Source organism: Panthera onca, chromosome B3 (assembly GCF_046562875.1).
Source record: "Panthera onca isolate mPanOnc1 chromosome B3, mPanOnc1 haplotype 2, whole genome shotgun sequence".
NCBI lineage: Eukaryota > Metazoa > Chordata > Mammalia > Carnivora > Felidae > Panthera > Panthera onca.
In genome coordinates, this window is record NC_138344.1 from 121862904 (window position 1) to 121881487 (window position 18584).

The 18584-nt window shown below is 45.6% G+C and overlaps 1 long non-coding RNA gene across 2 annotated transcripts; it reads left to right on the top strand.

Moving 5' to 3' along the window:
* LOC132670150 (uncharacterized) lies at positions 1–17798 on the top strand. 2 transcript variants are annotated; one of them, XR_009606469.3, is made up of 6 exons: positions 1–1051; positions 2806–3004; positions 9150–9430; positions 12207–12339; positions 15497–15580; positions 17683–17798. It is a non-coding gene; the product is annotated as an uncharacterized LOC132670150 (long non-coding RNA). The 2 variants fall into 2 exon arrangements; XR_009606468.3 differs by having other exon boundaries at positions 3–1051; positions 2806–2992.
* The last annotated feature ends 786 nt before the right edge of the window (positions 17799–18584 follow it).

Sequence of the window (18584 nt, forward strand, 5' to 3'; positions counted from 1 at the left end):
ATGTTAGAATCAGCCTATGACATCACGTGATTTCTACATGCCTAGGGCAGTCCGGTAGATATTTTTACAAATACTCCAAAATACGTTTACTCCAAAATGCGTTTCTAGGTTGGAGTTGAGATACTTTGGGCCTTGTTGAGGGCAGCCCCTCATAAACACTTTGTGGTGCTTATGAGCACCATAAAGCCGATGGCATTAATAGTTTCTAAATGCCAGGTGCCGCGCAGAGGAGAGCTGGGGTGTGGACCTGTGCATTCCCACTCTGGGGCCTGTTCGCTTAACTGCCGTGTCCTAAACAGAGTTTAGATAGATATGCACTGACAAACGAATGCATGATAAATGATTTGAAATGACGATTGTGATGGCAAATTTTATGCCGGGCTTGATTCCTCTCCCTCTCTCTCTCTCTCTCCCGCTCTCCGCGCCCCTTCCCCCGCCCGCTCTGTGACATAAATGCTTGGTTACTCAAGGCCACAGTAACAGGATGCTAGATAAACAGTACACCCCCACCCCCACCCCCCTTTCTTTCCAAGACGTGAAAAGGGAACAGAACGTTAGGGGAGGAGGCTGTCGCGGCGTCTCAGGGGGCTGGCGGGCCTGTGTGGTGGCCGTGAGGTCGTGCGGACGCCTGGCCCAGTCGCTGGCCGGCGATCGCGATCGGCGGTCACGGCCACCCGGGCTGCTCGTGTCTCCGAGGGGACGCTCCGCGCTGCTCTGACCGTGAGCAGTTAGGTGTCGCCCGAGCCTCTTTCTGGGGGCTAGGATGTCCCTGGCCCAGCGCGTGTCCGGAGTAGACAGTGGGACCCTCCGTAGCCCCTGCAGAAACGAGTCTGAGGCATAGAAGACGGGAGGTCAGCCAGCCGGGGCTCCGCACTGCCTCCCCGCCCTTCCCACGCCACCGTCTCCCCTCAAACCAGGGCTCGGCTTCTGACCTCCCCCAAGCCGCTAGAGACCCCATCTGGTGGGCTTTCCTGCCCGCCCCCTCGCGGTGAGTGACTGCAGCACTGTGCCTGCTCGCCAGGGGTCGCAAAGTCCCGGCTCCAGGGGTCAGGTGGGTTCCATCTCTGTGCAGCTACTCTGGGAATTTGCACACATACACATAGTGTTTGCATATGAAACCAATAGAAATAATTTTTTTTTTGTTGTTGCTTCTGTAAAGAACTACGAGCTCTCCTATTTTTGGTAGAAACATGCAGCTCTTTTATTTATTTCTTCTGAGCACACTCAAGAACTAGCCCTTTCTCTCTCAAATTCATTGCAGGTGGTTTAGATAGAGCTAACCCCCCCACCCCCATACACACGAGTCTGCACACAACCCAGCCCTCATCAACTGGGTCATCTCGTTCCTCTGACCATATTCATCGGGTAAGACATGGTTGGATGAGCTGTGCCGGACCAGTCGGAGTTCTCCCTGAGACTTTCCTCCTCCCAATTTCTGGGGAGAGAAGCTCTTCCTTCTGAGGCTAAGCTGGACCCTGACTGCTGACAGCTATTCCTATCCCTAGAGAAATCTTGTCTGAGAAACGGAAATGCAGGCAGAGCACTAGTGATATCAGTTGAGCTCCTGGATACCATTATGCCTGAAGCCTTTTCAGCTTCACTTTGTGAGTATATACAAAATACCACCCCGCCTCCCTTTTTGGCTTAAGTTGGGATCAGCTGGTATTCTGTCACTTGTGACTGAAAAGTTCTTATATAGGAACCAACATTCTGGAAAGTTCTACCACGTGCCAGGCACTGGGCTTTAAATACTTACCTGTTTTACTCTTTTGTTCAAAGACCTTGCATGGTAAGCATGACTAGTCTTACATCAGCCTTACAAGCTTGGAGAGGGACAGAACAGTTAAGTAATTTTCTCATGACCATACAGCAGGTGGCAGAGCAGATATCCTGTGCTTTCTGCCCTGAACTCCTATGATATTTATCATCTTTGCTATTCCTTGATATTTGGGACGTACTACCTGATAGCATTATTTCACTTCTCCATAAACCCATATCTGACTAAACTGTCTAAATTGTAAGATCCTTGATGGCAGGGATCATGACCTATGCTCTGTTTGCTGACCCCAGTGTTATTACCACCATGCGAGGCAATAGCACCTACCGTTGGGTGAGCTACATCATAAATCTTAAACAAACTCTTATTGAACTCATGACATGTCCACGGCCCTTCACTAAAGCCTTGTCATAATCCAAGTCATGGAAGAGGAGGCATGGAATGTACAGTTGCACTTTCTGAGCTAAACATATTCTGTGATCACTATAACCGATTTTCCCCAGGAGTTGACCCCCATGAGTCTCTATCTGATTCATTCATTCAATATCCATCCATTCTTATTTTTAACAAACTTTTTTATGAACACTTATATACTAATCATAAGATTTAGGATACTGAGTGAATAAGACATGACTCCTGTCCTCAAGGATCTTAATTGTAATTGCCTTTTAATTACCCTGAAGCACACTTCGATGGTTCATCACTGGGACTTAAGCATTATCCAGGAGGAAAAAAAGCAGCCCCTATAGTGGACTTCATCAGCTAACTAAGCCCTACATCAACTAACAGAGCTGCCACAATGCACAATTCCAGGGGGCACCATTCTCATAGACTAATGACATTTTCAGAAGTTGAGCAGTACACAGCCTATACAGCTGTACATGGCAGCCCTAACCAAACAAGACCCTTTAATGATGTCCCTTTCTGTTCATAGTCACATTGGTAGAGCACTTTTGCAGTTTGTAAGGAATTTTATGTACATTATGTGAGTTGAACTAAGAAATTATATTTTGGTTCCCATAATGCAGTCTCTCTACCCTTCACCCTGTGGGATTCTCCGTTGGCTCCATGAGCTTCCTGTAGCCCCCTCGCAGCTGGTGACAGCTCAACTGAACTGGTGACAATTACCAAGCACCAAGTCGCATTGCCAGCCCCAGGCTTCCTTCCACCCTACAGCACTTACCTGGAATTAGCTGTGGTCGCAGCTCAGCAGAGGTGACTGTGCTGGTGATTACGAACGTACTTCTTGTTTGTCTTTTCAGCCCCGAAATCCTGTCAGTGAGGAGAAGCGATAATAGCATGTTATTAAGTTCTTTCTGGGTAATGTAATTCAGGAGTCAGGAGGCAGCTTGGTCATTTATGTCTTTGAAAAGCTTAGAATAATTTTCAGTGTCATTATCCCCCATTTTAAAGAGCCAGGCTCCAATAGAAAAATATATACCTGGCCACTCCTATGGGTATATATAGACACACATGTTCTCCTAGGTGTGCCCATGTGGACGTGTGTATGTGCACATGTGCATACGCACAGATTATGGACAGGTGTGTGGAGAAATCAACACAAGCTTCAGCTTATTTTTTTCTTTTTAGGTTTTAACTGTATTTTCCTCCTTTTTAGATTTATGTTTTCTACAATCCAGGCTTTCAGGAATTAAATTTTATTCTTGGCCTCTCCCCTGACATGTTGTAGAGTCTCCAACATTGTTATTTTTACTAATAATTATAATGCCAAAAAGAAGAAGAACCCTAGTAATGAACACGCATCCAAAATGTGCAGCGCCACCCTATGGGGACTACATTTTAGCTGCCCAGGCTTCTCCATAGCTCCCTTTTCCAAGGCCCTAGTTCTTAGTAACCTTCTTAGAGCTGTCGATTCCATCAGAAAAGTCTGTCTGGCAGGCCCCAATTATTTATTGATTTTTCCCTTTGGCCTTGTAGCTGGTGTTACAGGAAAGGTGCCTCTGTCCTATGTGCTAATCTCCCTTGACTCTAGACTGTGGAATTTCCAAGCCAGAAGGAACTCGAGGGATTATGTGAGCCAGCCCACTCTTTGCACAATGGGGCAGGGGACAGTCAGAGTGTTCAGTAACCAGGCCAAAGGTCCAAAGAGTTAGTAGCAAAGCCAGGCCAGGAACCCATGCTGGTCCTCTGCCCAGAGCTCGTTCTGGTAACGTGTTTCTGCCCTTCAGAAGGCCACATTGCCTCGCTCCATGTATGCTCTTCCTATATTTCGTGGTGAGCACAGAGATGGAGACTGGAGATGGGATCGTCCACAACCTTGGTACAGTCCTGATCAGCTCTCATCAAAGAAGTCATAGTAAAAACATAAAGACTAAAGCCCAGCTTCAGACCCCAGTTTTGCCAAACGACCCCGGGCAGGGTCGTTTGGTACTCATTTAGTTGTCTGTAACATTAGGAATAGTAACAGTATTGAACACATCGGGTTGTTGTAATTTAATACATACAGGGTGCCTGACGTGTTTTATGCGTCGGCTGTTACTCTTAACCGTCACCTGCTCTACAGCATTTTCATCCTGTTCTCACTAAACTCTTCATCTCCAGGTTAGACACTTTGCACGGCTTGTGAGTTCATATTTCCCGTCTGTAGCTTTACCTCCTCCCTCCAAGGTAATTTCATCCACTCCCATGGCTTCCCAAAGCTACATCTCCTGGTTCTGTTTACATGAGTGTCCTCTCGGCTATATATTAGCTTTATTCATTCATTTATTCACGTAGATACTTACAGAGTGCCTGTTATGTGTCAAGCACCATTCTAGGTGCTAGGGATTTAGCAAAGAATAAAATAGCCTGAAATCCTCATTCTCACAGAGTTTACAAACCCTGTTGGGAAGGGAGAGGTTGTGGTGTTGGCCGACAGGGGCTCAAATCTTGTCATGCTGTGATGAGAAAGCAGGAAGAGGGGGTGGGAATTCCTGGAGGGAGGGCAGAAGCGACTAGGTTAAATAAGAAAGGCTTCCTCAATGAGATGGCATTTGAACCCCTAAGAGATGAGGGAGCTGGCAGCTTGGCCTTCTAGGAGATCATTCCAGGCAGAGGGAACAGCAAGTGCAAAAGCCCTGAGGCTGGCATGTGCTTGGTGGATCTGAGGTACAAGGAGGCTTGTATAGCTGGAGTGGAGAATAGGAAAGGGAAAGCAGTAGCAGTAAGATTGGAGACTTGTTAGCCAGGAGGGCAGATCAAGAAGGGCTTGGTAGGCTATTGTAAGAGCTGGAAGGTACTTAGAGTAATATGGGAATCCAGTGGGGTGTTTTGACTAGAGTGACTGGATGTGACATATGTTTTTTTTTTTTAATCTCTATTTATTTTGGGGAGATAAAGACAGAGCACGAGCGGGGGAGGAAGAGAGAGAGAGAGAGAGAGTGAGACACAGAATCCGAAGCAGGTTCCAGGCTCTGCTGTCAGCACAGAGCCCAACGCGGGGCTGAAACTCACAAACAGTGAGATCGTGACCTGAGCCGAAGTCAGATGCTTAACCCACTGAGCCACCCAGGTGCCCCATATGTGACTTATGTTTTAGTGGAATAATTTTGGCAGGGATGCTGTGAGTAGTTGGTAGGGGGCAAGAGTGAAAGCAGGGAGATCATTTGGAGGCCACTACAATAAGCCAGGACCCATGATGGGACTGCAAACATCCTGTTCTGGATAGACCTTTAAAGTAGACCCAGTAGGTTGCCGAGGATTGGATGAGGAGTAATGGGGGAGAGGAATCAAGGAGTCCTGGTTTTTGCCTGGTTTGTGGCCTGGGTGGCTGGTGAGAAGGTGCTGTGCTATTAACTGAGAACAGTGGGAGGCGAAGGTTCTATTTTTTTTTAATGTTTATTTATTTTTGAGGCGGGGGGAGGAGCAGAGAGAGAGGGAGCCCAGAACCTGATGTGGGGGTCAAACTCACAAACCATGAGGTCATGACCTGAGTCAAAGTCAGACACTTAACCGACTGAGCCACCCAGGTGCCCCATAGTTTCTATTTTTTTGTAAGGGAGGAGTTGAGCTTGGTTTGGACATAGTTACTGAGATGACTTTTAAACATCAAGTGGTCATTTCGAGTAGGAGAGGTTGGAGCTAGAGATATAAATTTGGGACCCTCAGTGTAGAAATGTTGAAAGTCATGAGCCTGGGCAAGATCATAGATGATTGGGTATCAACCAAGAAGGCGTGAGGCCTGAGAGGCCCAAGGCAACCAGATAGTACAGAGCTGGGGAGATGAGATGGAACATACAAAAAGAAGTGTGAGTTAGGAAAAGGAGGACAGTATGAGCTCTGGAGGCCACGGACAGCAAGTGTCTCAAAGAAGAGGCACGGCCATTTTTGTTAAATGTTGCTAGTAGTATAAATAAAAGAATCAAAGGTTGACAACTGGATTTGGCAACGTGGAGGTCTTTGGTGACCTGGTGTGATTAGGGGCCTGGGGTCCAAGCCTTGAGGTTGCAGCTGTGTGACAGCAAGCTAGTGGCACAATGCACAGAGAAAGCAATCATCATGGCTTCTTTTAAAAAAAAGTTTATTTAATATTTTTTAATGTTTATTTTTAAGAGAGAGAGAGAGAGCATGAGTGGGGAAGAGGCAGAGAGAGAGAGAGGAAGACACAATCTGAAGCAGGCTTCAGGCTCTGAGCTGTTAGCACAGAGCCCGACGTGGGGCTCAAACTCACAAACTGTGAGATCATGACCCGAGCTGAAGTCAGACGCTTCACCGACTGAGCCATCCAGGCGCCCCTAAAAAAAATGTTTATTTATTTTTGAGAGAGAGAGAGCACAAGCAGGGGAGGGATAGAGAGAAAGGGACACAGAGAATCCCAAGCACGTTCTGTGCTGTCAGCGCAGAGCCTGATGCGGGGCTTGAACTCACAAATGTTGAGATCATGACCTGAGCCAAAATCAAGAGTCAGATGCTTAACCAACTAGCCACCCAGGTGCCCTTATCCTCATGGTTTCTAAACACATGGAAAGATGTTCATTGTCACTGAATGAATGAAATGGAAAGATGTTCATTGTCACTGAATGAATGAAATGCAAACTAAATTGCACTAAGATACCTTTTCCACCTAAGACATTAGTCAGAAGACAAAAAGTTTAGTAATACACTGTGTTGCTTAGGCTATGAGAAAAAGTGGCGGTTTCCAACTTTGCCGATAGAAATGCAAATTAGTATAAACACTATGGAAGAGTTTATCAGTCTTCAGGGAATCAGAATGACTTGAGGTATTTCAAGCAGAAAGGGATTTAATAAAGGGACTTAGATGATGGCGTCCACTGGATGGACTAAAAGAACCAAATTTAGGATGATAGGATTATGCAATGATTTTTTTCTCTTTTTTTGGTCACACTGCCCCAAGCTGCCATCCAGAGACTAGGAAGTCACAGCTCAAGTCACAGCTGCCTTGTAGTCCTGAAGCCAGTGATAGGCTTACTATTGCAAAACTCACAGTGGCCAAAGCCTATGTGTGTTGGCTGCCATCAGAACCAGATTAAGAACAGCTTCTATCCCTTTAGTCTTTTGTGTTTCACTGTGAACACACTTCATTGGCAAAAACTGATTGTTTGGGAAACCAAACCCAACTTCCAGTTGGGAAGAAAATCTGGGAAGTGTAGTTCCTGAGTTTCTAACCCCTGTGTTCTATATATATATCTCCCTGTGGGAGAATATAGGAGGGCATTGAAAGGGGTGCTGAATGCCAGTAGATAGCATCTCATATGATCCAGCCCTTTGGCTTCCCAGTATCCATATGTACCCTTTTGTCCATATTTAAATTTCCAGAAGCAACAATTCAACAACATGCTTCCATCTAAAAGAAAGCATAGTTACACAAAATAATGCAAACAAGAAGGTAGCCACTCTGTTGTCAGTCACGGTGCCCATCTCTGGCTGAATGTTTTTTTCCCCTTCTAGTTCAGTCACAATCCATCTGATATTCTAAAGACTACATTATAAGGTCAGCTACCACTAACACCCCTTATGTAAAATAACAGGGGGAGGAAAGAGGAAGAAAATACTTAACAAAACCAGGAAGAATATATATGCATGTTTACTACATTTTGGTCATTATAACTTCCTGCCTCTGCCATCTATTCCTATTCCTTTTGCCCTCAGCCAGCATTCAGCTAGTCAGGGTATTCTATCTGGTGGAATGATCCAAGCCTGCCTTCCTGAAGGATGTACTCTCTTGGTGATTCTGCCTGTGTTTGGTTACTATAGTTTTCCATTAACTTTTCCTAATGGACAAGTAGGCATCCCAAGGAATCCTGTCATTCCAGACATATGCCTCTCAGGTCACCACTGAGTAGCATCAGTCTTATTTTCCCTTGACAATCAAGATCAGTCAGAACTGAATTCCACCAACAACTTCAATGAGGTTAGAAGAGGAGCCTGGGCTCCAGATGAGAATGGAGCCTGCTGACACCTTGATTTTAGCCTTGTGGTACCCTGAGCAGAGAACGTAGCAATGCCATGCCTGACTTCCCACCTGCAGAACTGAGTTAATAAGTAGGTGTTGCCTTAAGTCTCTAAGTTTGTAGTAATTTGTTGCACAGCAATAGAAAACTAATACACGTTCAGAGATCAGAAAGCTACAGGAACCCAATGTTCAAAATTAGTATCATTAATAGTGGGACAACTAGACATTACCTAAGGATGTGATAAGAAGTTCAATGGAAAGTTCACAGCATCACTGTAAACTATTTTGACCAGTGGTGTAAAATCTGAATCAAACCAAGCTTTTAGATTACATGACTGTTTGCATTTGTCAAAATGCAAAGAACTGTAAAGTAAAAAGGATGATGTTTACAATATATAAATTATACCTCAATAAATCTGACCTGAAAAACCTCCAAGCCTTTTGATCTACCTCATTTTACAGGAAATACCAGGGATAACTAAACGACAGCCTAAGGAAATAGATGTATTTAGAATGTGGGACATTCTACATGACAGCAGGCCTGATCTCTTCAAAGAGTCAATGTCATGAGGGGGATTGTTCCAAATAAGACAAGACTTAAGAGGCATAACGAACAAATACATTGTATGAACCTGTTGGATCCTTGTTTCAAAGAAACAACTCTAAAATGTATTTTTAGGACAGTTGTAGAAATTTGAATATGAAGTGAGTTTTAGGTGGTATTAGTGAATTGTTGCTACTTTTATTAGGGATATTATTGGTCTTGTTAATTGAAGAACTGTCCCTACTCTTTGGAGATATGTATTTAGGGGTGAACTGTCATGGTCTTTTTAATTTACCATAAAATGATTCAATTATGAGGCAAAAATGACAAAATATTAATGATGGCTGAAACTGGGTGGGATAGTACATAGGTAGGTGTTCATTGTATTCTTTTCTTTCCTGCATGTGTGAGACCAGAACTGACATTACATTGAAACAAAGAGCAGGTGAAAGCTCTTCCTGGACCTACCCAGCTGCCCTATCCAGCCTGGAGATCCAAAGTGGGTGATGGATGGACTGCACAATGTGGAGCCTTATAGCCAGTGCAAAAAGTCATGAATGCTGAAACAGATGCCCCAGCAACTGCCACTGGCAAAAGAACAAGGGCGTTTGCCTCCCTTCAATCTTCCAAATCATGGGTGTGTGATTGATCAGTCTGAATCCAGAACCTTGCTGGCCAGGGGCATTTTACCATGCAGGTAAGGGAGCTGAGCCTTCAGAGCCCTTCACTTGCACAGGCATTGCCCCGGAGAGCCTTAGCATGTTCACATGGTCAGGTGCTCTTGTGACCATCTTTGCAGAAGTAACATATTCTAACTGCAAATGGCTCAGCCTGTTGTCTATTTCTATTCTGCTTTTCCTTGTGTCACGCTTTCCCTTGGGTTGGCTGGCATTGGAATGGTCATGGGAATTTGGAGGACCCAGCCAGGAAGAAGAGGAACTGGGGTTGCATTTAGTTGGTGTTTAACTGGACACGCTTCTGTGGTTTGCAGTCATTTGCTCGTCATCCTTTTGTGGGAATGGCTTCCATGGAACACCCCTGCTGGTCACTGGGCCGGCTCCCCCTGCTTTGGATACCAAGTCATATCCCAATGTGAACGAGTCCTATACCCAGCATCAGAAATCTTTGGTAGTGGAAGAGGAAAAAAGGTTAAAATGTATGGAGCCAGAAGCTAGTCTGTGTAATATTCTCCCACTTAAAGAGATATACAAAATTGCAGGTGGAGAATTTGGTATTCACTGATGCCACATAAAATGGGAACTTTCTCCTATTGGGAACATGTTCAATAACTTAGCTTATACATTGATAAACACACCAGATATTTTTTTTTGATAGGCATTGTGAATCATAGACTTTATCAGAATTCCTATATTTGTAGGGCAAAATCTGTAGTAGTACTAGAAATAGTATGTGTCACGTGTTTTATGCATTTCAACTATCAACAACAATGATAAATTTTAACGAGCTGTGCTGAAGGAAAAATTCAATTACCTTTTTATTTATTTTCCAGGAGGTATTATAAAATCTTGTCCTGTGATAAAGTGATCAAAGATCATGTAGCCAAAAAAAAAAAAAAAAAAAAAAAAAGTAAGGAAAAAAACCTATTATAAAGGTATGGTGGGTGGTTGAGAGGTTATATTGTTTTTCCCAGATGTTGTGATGTTTGTGTTATTTCAGCTTTTAAGAATTTGTATATATTATTTTTTTCTCACTCTAAATGGGTATGTGTAATTTTGTATTCTTTTACTGAAAGAAGGCCTCCATAGTTGTATAAGCTTTGAATGGAGAATGGCACAGCAGAAAGATAGAATCCTGGTCCCTCTTGACATTTGGGAGCCCATGGCAAACAGATGGCCCACTGCCAGACTCCTTTTATTCGAGGGAGAAATAAATCTCTATCTTGTTTAAGTGACCATTATTTTGGCTTTTCTGTTATGAGCAACCAAACAGAATCTGAGTTGATATGCCCTTTGTCTCAGCAGTTCTATTTCCAGGAATTTATTCTACAGATATACTGGCACATATACACAATGATGTATGGTCAAGGTCATTCATTGCAGCAGAAGATGGGACATAGTCTATATGTCCATCAATGGAGGCTGGTTAGAGAAATTATGTGCATCCATACAGTGAGATAGTAAGCATTGTAAATTGGGAGGAAGCTTGTCATATCGATATGAAATTATCTCTAAACTGTACTGTGAAGAGAAAAAAATAAGTATAGAACAGTGTGAATGCTTATTTGTGTAAAATATAGTTGTACATACATATGTACACACACACACACACACACACACACACACACACACACACACACGTGTGTGTATTTATATATAGGCTGCCAGTTCCTGTACAGGCAACTAAGTGGCTGAGGACAGGAGTCAGAGGGAGACTTTTCTCTGTGTTCTTTTTGAATAATCATTATGAACTTTAATCTATTTTAAAATAAGTAAAGTTAAAGCTAGAAAACATTCTTTTTTAAAGTATAATTTGTTGTCAAGTTGGCTAGCATAGTGTGTACAGTGTGCTCTTGGTTTTGGGGGTAGATTCCAGTGATTCACCGCTTAATACCTGTATAACAAAACATATTGTTTGTTATAAAAAAACCTCTTTTCGGATTGAAGAAAAAAATCCCTGAAGTCACCTATAGATAGTGATATCATATTCCTGGATTGCTCAGTACAGTCTTGCTTTATGCCTCTTATTCTGGTGTAATTATCAACATTGCCTGACTTCACTTTCAGTGGTGTCCCAGCTTGAATGATTAACTGTCTGGGAAGCTTACAAAGTGCATCACAGCCCACAACAAGTCCAGCCCACTACACTTACCACAGTGAACCCCGAGTAATGTACAGAATTGTGGAATCATTATGCTGTACACCTGAAACAAATATAGTATTGTATGTCAACTATATGGCAACAATAAATATATTAAAAAAATAAAAAAGTAGTCTGGCCCACCCTGTGATGAAACTGATCCCGCTTCTTTGGCTGATGACCAGATGAAGTGGCTGGCTTGAGTTTAGGGGCCTTGAGTGAAGAAAAATGTGGCTTTTTAATAGTGAACAAATGTCAGTCAAGCAGGCAATGATCACACCAAGAGAGATAAAGGCAAGTGGAATACATGGAAGGTACACTAGTTTCACATCCTACTTCATGCCAGTGCTGGGGCATCGCTTAATGGGAGGAATGGTGGGTGAAGCACTGTATTGTTTATCTGATTTTCTTTCTTTTTTTTGCTGTATAATTGCATGCACAAATGTTACATGCATATGTCATGATTCAACTCTGTAGAACTTAACCACAGTGTGTTTGCAACCTGCTTCTATGTCATAGGCTGTGAGCTCTCTGACAGCAGAGAGCATGTGTGTTTTCTCCTTGTGTCCAGCTTATAGTCATACTCACTGAATATTGAATGAATCGATGAACTCTGTACAGACCTATGCTGACATCTGGTGCTCTCTTTTCCGTAGATTCTGGTTGTCAGATTTTGAAGACTATTATCTTTATGAAGACAGGAACTAGATTTACTTGAATCAACATTGGAACCTCACTACAGAACACTGATATAAGTGCTAATTAATATCAGTATATGCCTAGTATATAGTAAGTACTAAAAAATATTAGTTTGATGAATGAATGAATGAATGAATGATCCAGTTTTTGCAGCAGTCACCTGAGGACCAGTTTTTATACTGATCACTCCCATCACTGGTGTTATGGAATGAATGTTTGTGTTCTGCCCTGCCTCCCCAATCCCTATGTTGAAGCCCTAACCCCCAAACTGATGTTATTTGGAGCTGGCATCTTTGGGAGGTAATTGGAGTTAGATGTCATGAAGGTAAGGCCCTCATGATGGTATTGGTGGCCTTATCCACCAGAGAGACATCTCTCTCTTTCTCTCCACTTGCACACACCAAGGAAAAGCCACGTGAGGACATAGCAAGTAGGTGGTTATCTGTAAGCCAGAAAGAGTCCTCACCAGGAACCCCATCTGCTGCACCTTGATCTTGAACTTCCCAAGCCTCTAGAACCCTAAGAAATAAAAGTCTATGGCTTAAGATGTTCAGTCTGTGGCATTTTGTATGGCAGTTGAGTAGACTGGAGCAGGTAGATGCCCCTGGCCCTGGGAGGGCTCTGGCCTTGGGCCAGACAGTTCTCTCACACTGGTGGAGGAAGAGTTCATGGGGGATGCAGTGTTTGCATACCTTCTTGAATGAACACAGGGAGCATCTTACAAGCTGTCACAACTTCCTATTGTCTCAGCAAAGTGCCCTTTTGAGCCTGCAGTTTCTTTCGAGCTTCTTTTCCTAGCTGTTGTGTTCATGATGGATGATATTCCCGTGTCAGGGAGTATATTCCCTGGGGATACTCAGGTTTTGATATAGTCTAAAAAAAACCTGGAAGAAAGTAAAGTGCTGTAACAATTCCTAAATGCCACATTACTAATAATATAGCGGTCCTGATTATTCACTTGGATTGTGCCATATTCAGAATGGGTTGTGAGTCATGCACTTACCAGTGAACCAACTGCCATGCCATCCTCTCTCTTCCATCAAGAATACATACATAGCACGTTCAAGTCACTGTGGTGTGGTTTTAAGAAAGGTCCTGAATTTGTTCCAGTTTTCCAAAACCTACCTAATCCACAAATTTTAGTATTTTCACTGCCAGTAGTGAAAATCACCTTACAACTGATGGGGGCATTCTAAGGTAGGGAATCAACTCTTCTTTTTAGTATTGCCTCCTTCTGCATCCACTTTAAAACTGCATGCTCTTGAAGGATAACACGTCCCTAACTCCCTAGTCACTTCTCTATATAATGTTGGAGTGGTGTCAGTTGTGTGTGGCTGGGGAGGTAAGGGGTTTGGGGTAAGGCTGCTGGAAAGGGGATGGATGGTACAGAGAAGGGGGCTGAGGGCTCTCAAGTCACATTTTGCTTTGGGCCCCAGAACAAAGCTCAGAGACCAGCATAGGGCCATATGTGATAGTCACCACTTCTCCTTACCTGTGTATCATCAGGCCTCACCATCCTTTGATAATCTATTGGCTCTGGGACACCCATCTTCTAAAGAGATGTTGGTGCCTGGCACACACTTGGCCTCTCTTTTGGTGTCTAGGTCCTGGATGATCTCTGGCAAAGGGTGAGTGGTTTGGTGATGGGAGGAAACTGAGAGCTTGGGGTTGGATGGACCTGGGCTTGAGTTCCAGTTCTGTCACTTACTAGTTGTGTGGTCTCGGGCAAGTCACTTGACTTCACTGAGCCTCAGTTTCTTTATAAGTAAATGGGGTTTATAATAAAACTTTCCACCTCATACAATTGTTATATTAAAACTGATATAATGCTTAACATGGGTCTTGGCACATAATAAGCCTTTGATAAATGTGAGCTATCATTTTTTCTGTATGTTTGCTTATTCTCTGATATGTTGAAGATCAGGTATAAAAAGATTTTAGGTGGGATGTTACCCAGTTGTCACTGACCATTTGCTGTTCAGCTTGGGATGAGGTTTGATGCTAGGACAAACCCCAAAATGGGTGGGCAGAGCCTAGTAAGTGTCCATTAGGGGAGGCTTGCCTTTACTGAGTCATTTCCAGATGCACAGAGCACCTGGGAGCACTGAGTTTCTTTGAGGAGTCCTGAACATGCAGGAGTAAAGCAAAAGTTCAATCCTGGGAAGGGTTGTTGGAGTCCAAAGCACAAATTCTAGAAAGGTGGAGTCTGGGTGGTCTCCCCAGAGCAGTCCTTTGGAGGGAGAAAGGAAATGTGGCAGTACCAGGCTACAAGGACAGGGGTATAGGCATCCTACACATCACTGATTGCTGATATAGAGCCTGAAAGCCATCTCTCCTGGACAATGAGCTGCTCAAGTTGAGGACAGTGCTGTGGGAATCTGAGCCTACAGCCTGGAATGGACCAGCCTGAGGCTCTGGTTTTAACAAACAATGGGCAGTGAGTTCAGCATTTGGAGGCTTGTCACTAATCATAGGATCTTCACTAGAAAGCGCCTCTCTGGGTTTTGGTTTCCTCACTTGTGTGTTAAGAGGATAGATGTTTCCTGGGATACCTTCCATTTCTGCCTTTCTGTGGCTGGGAGATGGTAAAGGAGGAATAAATAGTTTGGTTTTGGTGGACTGCCTTTTTTGCATCTCATTGTGTATGCCCCCTGCCATTCTCCCCTGACCTCGGGGACATTCTTGCTGCTATCTGATGGACTAGGACTCCAAAATTTACTGTCATCTCAGTCACCAGTACTGGTTACTGTGAAAAATATCTCATCTGCCTTTCTCTGCCCATGCACAAGGATGAGTTTTGCATTTCTCCTCTTACCTTTCCTTCATGACAATGGTACCATTAGGTCATTCATTCGTTCATTCACTCACTCATTCATTTATTGGTTCATTCACTAGGTACCAAGCACAGTGCCAAAGGCACAGGAGAGAGCAATGGGCATTGTTTTGTGCTTGTGGAGTGGGCATGATGTCGGAAGAGACAAATCTGGTGACAGGTGTAATGAGAAAGGAGAGGCTCTGTGTGGAGTGGAGGTGGGGAGAGTTGATGGGGAAGGGGGCAGTAAGATCTTTTTGAGGATGGGCCATTTGACCTGAGACTTAAATGGTAAGTAGAAGTGAGACAAGAGAAGCAGGCATCTGTGTTGGGGAAGGAGAGGAAGGGGCACAGGAGGACGGATGTCAGCTCCAAGAGGGCGGGACCTTTGACTCTTGTTTGCTGACTCTTGTATCCCAGTGCTTTAAATGGTAGGCAATCAACGAATAGTTGTTGAATGGAAGAATAAATTGAGCCACGGGGGTAAAGTCTCTGTGGCGGGAAAGAAGCTGAAAGAAGGTGAGTGTCCCTGCAGTGCTGTCACTCAGAAGCTCAAAGAAGTTAAGAGTAGAAGTTGGGGCCAAGTGTGTATGTGTGGGGGGCGCTCATCTAGTTTGGATTCCCTAAGAAGCAGATGCTGAGAGGGGGATTTGGGTGTAGGCAGTCTTTATTTGGGGAGCACAAGTGAGGGAATGGGGTAACTGAGAAGAAAAGGGAAAAGCCAGTAAATAGAGGGGGGGGTGATGAATGGGACACCACTGTGGGCCTGGGAAGAAAGGCTGAATTTTGTGGGGGCCTCAGAGGAGTCTTGTGGGTATTGTCCTCCCAAGGGGGGGTGGTTACTTATCGATGAGTCTTGTTCTCATTGGTTGAGGAGGGTCACTTGGGTGTTAAATCTGTAACACTGCCTGCTGCCCAGCTCAAGGGCTGAGCAAGCTATCATGCTATGGAAGGAAGCCCTGGGGGGGTGGGGCGCTGCAAGCCCACCCCCACCCCCCAGCTGCAGATGAGCCCGGAGGAGGCTGAGAGGGTCTGGGGTGAGTACCTACTGTGTCTGCTGCAAAGACAAACCAGGGGTTCCAAACGACAGAGGGTGCTGGCTTTGATTACGGTGGTGGCATTGCATGTGGAGGGAAGTAGGTAAATCTGAGGTCCTCTTTGGAGGTGGAAAATGATTAACAGTAAAGGGTCAAAGCTTTTTCTTTCTTCCTGTCTCTCCTCTTTCTTTCCACAAATGCTTATTGTTGTGGTTTGGCTTCCTGGCAAGTGACTCTGAGACTAAGATTGTGGAGTGGGCTGTTTAAGGGGTGTCCCTGGACCAACACCTGTGGAAAGCAGGGCAGAGATGAGGGAATGGGGCACAGGGAGGACGACCGATGCCCTCGGCCAACCCCACGTACCCCTTGGAGCTATACCTGCCCTCCGCTGCTGTCCTGGGTGGGGCCCAGAAGCTGCACCTCCATCAGCCCGTGGGCCCCCCTGGGAAGGGCCTGTGTGATTCTGGGCCAAGCAGCTCTCTTCAGCTGAGGCGATTTCTATCATGGTGTCCACCAAGGTTATTAAGAGTCTCGCGGGTCGGGTACTGCTGCAGGTGCTGGGACCATAGCAGTGAATGAGAACGTCCATAACAAGGGAGAGGCAGTAACAAATATATATAACGTCAGACAGTGAGAAGCGCAAAGCAGAAAACAAACAGGATTAGCTGAGTGATGGCTAGACCAGGAGGGGGAAGGTGGGGGTGGAGGGGAGGCAAACCTCGGAGAGGCCTGACAGTTTAGAGGCAGGACAGCCCCTCCCTGGAGCAGCCAGCTCCCATCTCTCTGCCTCTGTGTATGGGGTAGGGGCACCACCCCCTCCCATGAGAAATGTGCCCTGGGACCCTCTGCTTTCTTGTTTGCGGGCAACCTGGGGTTTTAGGAGTTGGGGGATGGGGTTCACACGGCGTCTCAATGGTGCTGCTGCCTTCTACCTGGAACAGCTGGCACAGCCTCGGGCCTGATCATTATTAACCCAGGGAGGGGGGTGGATTGGCAGAATGCACGCCTGGGCCCCAGCCAGGGCCGAGATTGTGTGTGTGTGTGTGTGTGTGTGTGTGTATGTGTGTGTGTGTGTGTGTGTCTGTCCTCATGCGTGTCCTTGGCCCACCTCACCTGGGCAGGTGCCTGCAGGGAGCCAATCGCCTGCCCCCTACTGGAGGCCAGGGATGGGGAAGGACCCCCAGCCTGCTGCCCTCCCCCGACCCAGGCCCTTGGGTTTGCAGAGGAAGGTCGAGCAGCGCAGCCAGCCGCTGGGGGAGGCCAGGAGCCGGTGTCTGCGCGGTCACGGATCATTAGGGCCGCGCAGGCTGGCGCAGTCTTGGCCTGGGCGAGGGCGGCCAGTCAGCCAGTGGAGGGGCGGCGGGTGGCGAGTCTTCCTGGCACACAGCCGACCCCGGGCGGTGTGGCAGCTCCCGGCAGGGGAGGGTGCTGTCCAGGGGGTGCGCAGCTGGGGCCCGGAGGGCGTCAAGGGCCTGAGAGTGCAGCCCAGTCCGGGTCTTGGTCCTGCTGCGGGTTTCCCATAGGAAGCCACCGCCACTGCCCCCTCCCCACACCCCCAAATGGCAACCAGCCCCTCTATTTCAGATGCCTCGGGTCGGTTCCCTGGTGACCGCAGAAATGAAGCCGTGGGTGACGACTTTTGGAAGACCCAGCACTTGCTCACATTAGCTAATAAAAACAGTACTGACTTGTAAAATAAATGTAGGGAAGACAAAGTTTTTAACTGTTGGTGCAGGTGTGTGCAGTGGTGGGTTGGCTGTTTTGCTGTTGTCCCCCTGCAGCCCCGGTGTGAGGGCTTCCTCCTCCTCTTTTCCCTTCTCTGGCTTCCTTGGGGCTGGGCTGGCAGAGGCCAGGGACTTTTTAGCATTGCAGCACTTACCAAATAAAAGTACCAGTTAAATTTGAATTTCAGATAAAGGAACTTTGTGTGTATGTGTGTGTGTGTGTGTGTGTGTGTGTGTGTGTGTGTAAGTATGTCTCATTCATTATTTGAAACATGCTATACTAAAATTATTCATTATCTGAAATTTGACAAATTTGTAAAGTGTAAGTATGTCCCAAATAATACATGGGATATACTTATACTAAAATATGGTCATTTATCTGAAAGTTATCTGAAATTCAAACTTAATTGGAATCCTGGATTTTATCAGGCAACCCTACTCTGAGAGCCACATCTCCTGTGTCCCACCATGTCCAGGAAACAAGGAAGGATGGTAAGAGCCCTCATCGCACCGTACCTCACCTCACTCCCAACATTGTGAGAGCTTCCGAGCTGCTTCTGAGTTCAGGCTCTGGCTCAGAAGTGGCTTGTGGGTGTTGAATTAGGAACCAGAAGGCCTGGGCTCTGAGTCCCTGCCCTTCCAACACGGAGTTAGGCACGGTTAGCGTCCCTGAGACCCGCTTCCTCAGCTTTAAGAGGGTGTAATAGCTGATGATCATGTGGCTGGAAGGTCACCCATTCTAGCACATTCACTCTGTGCATT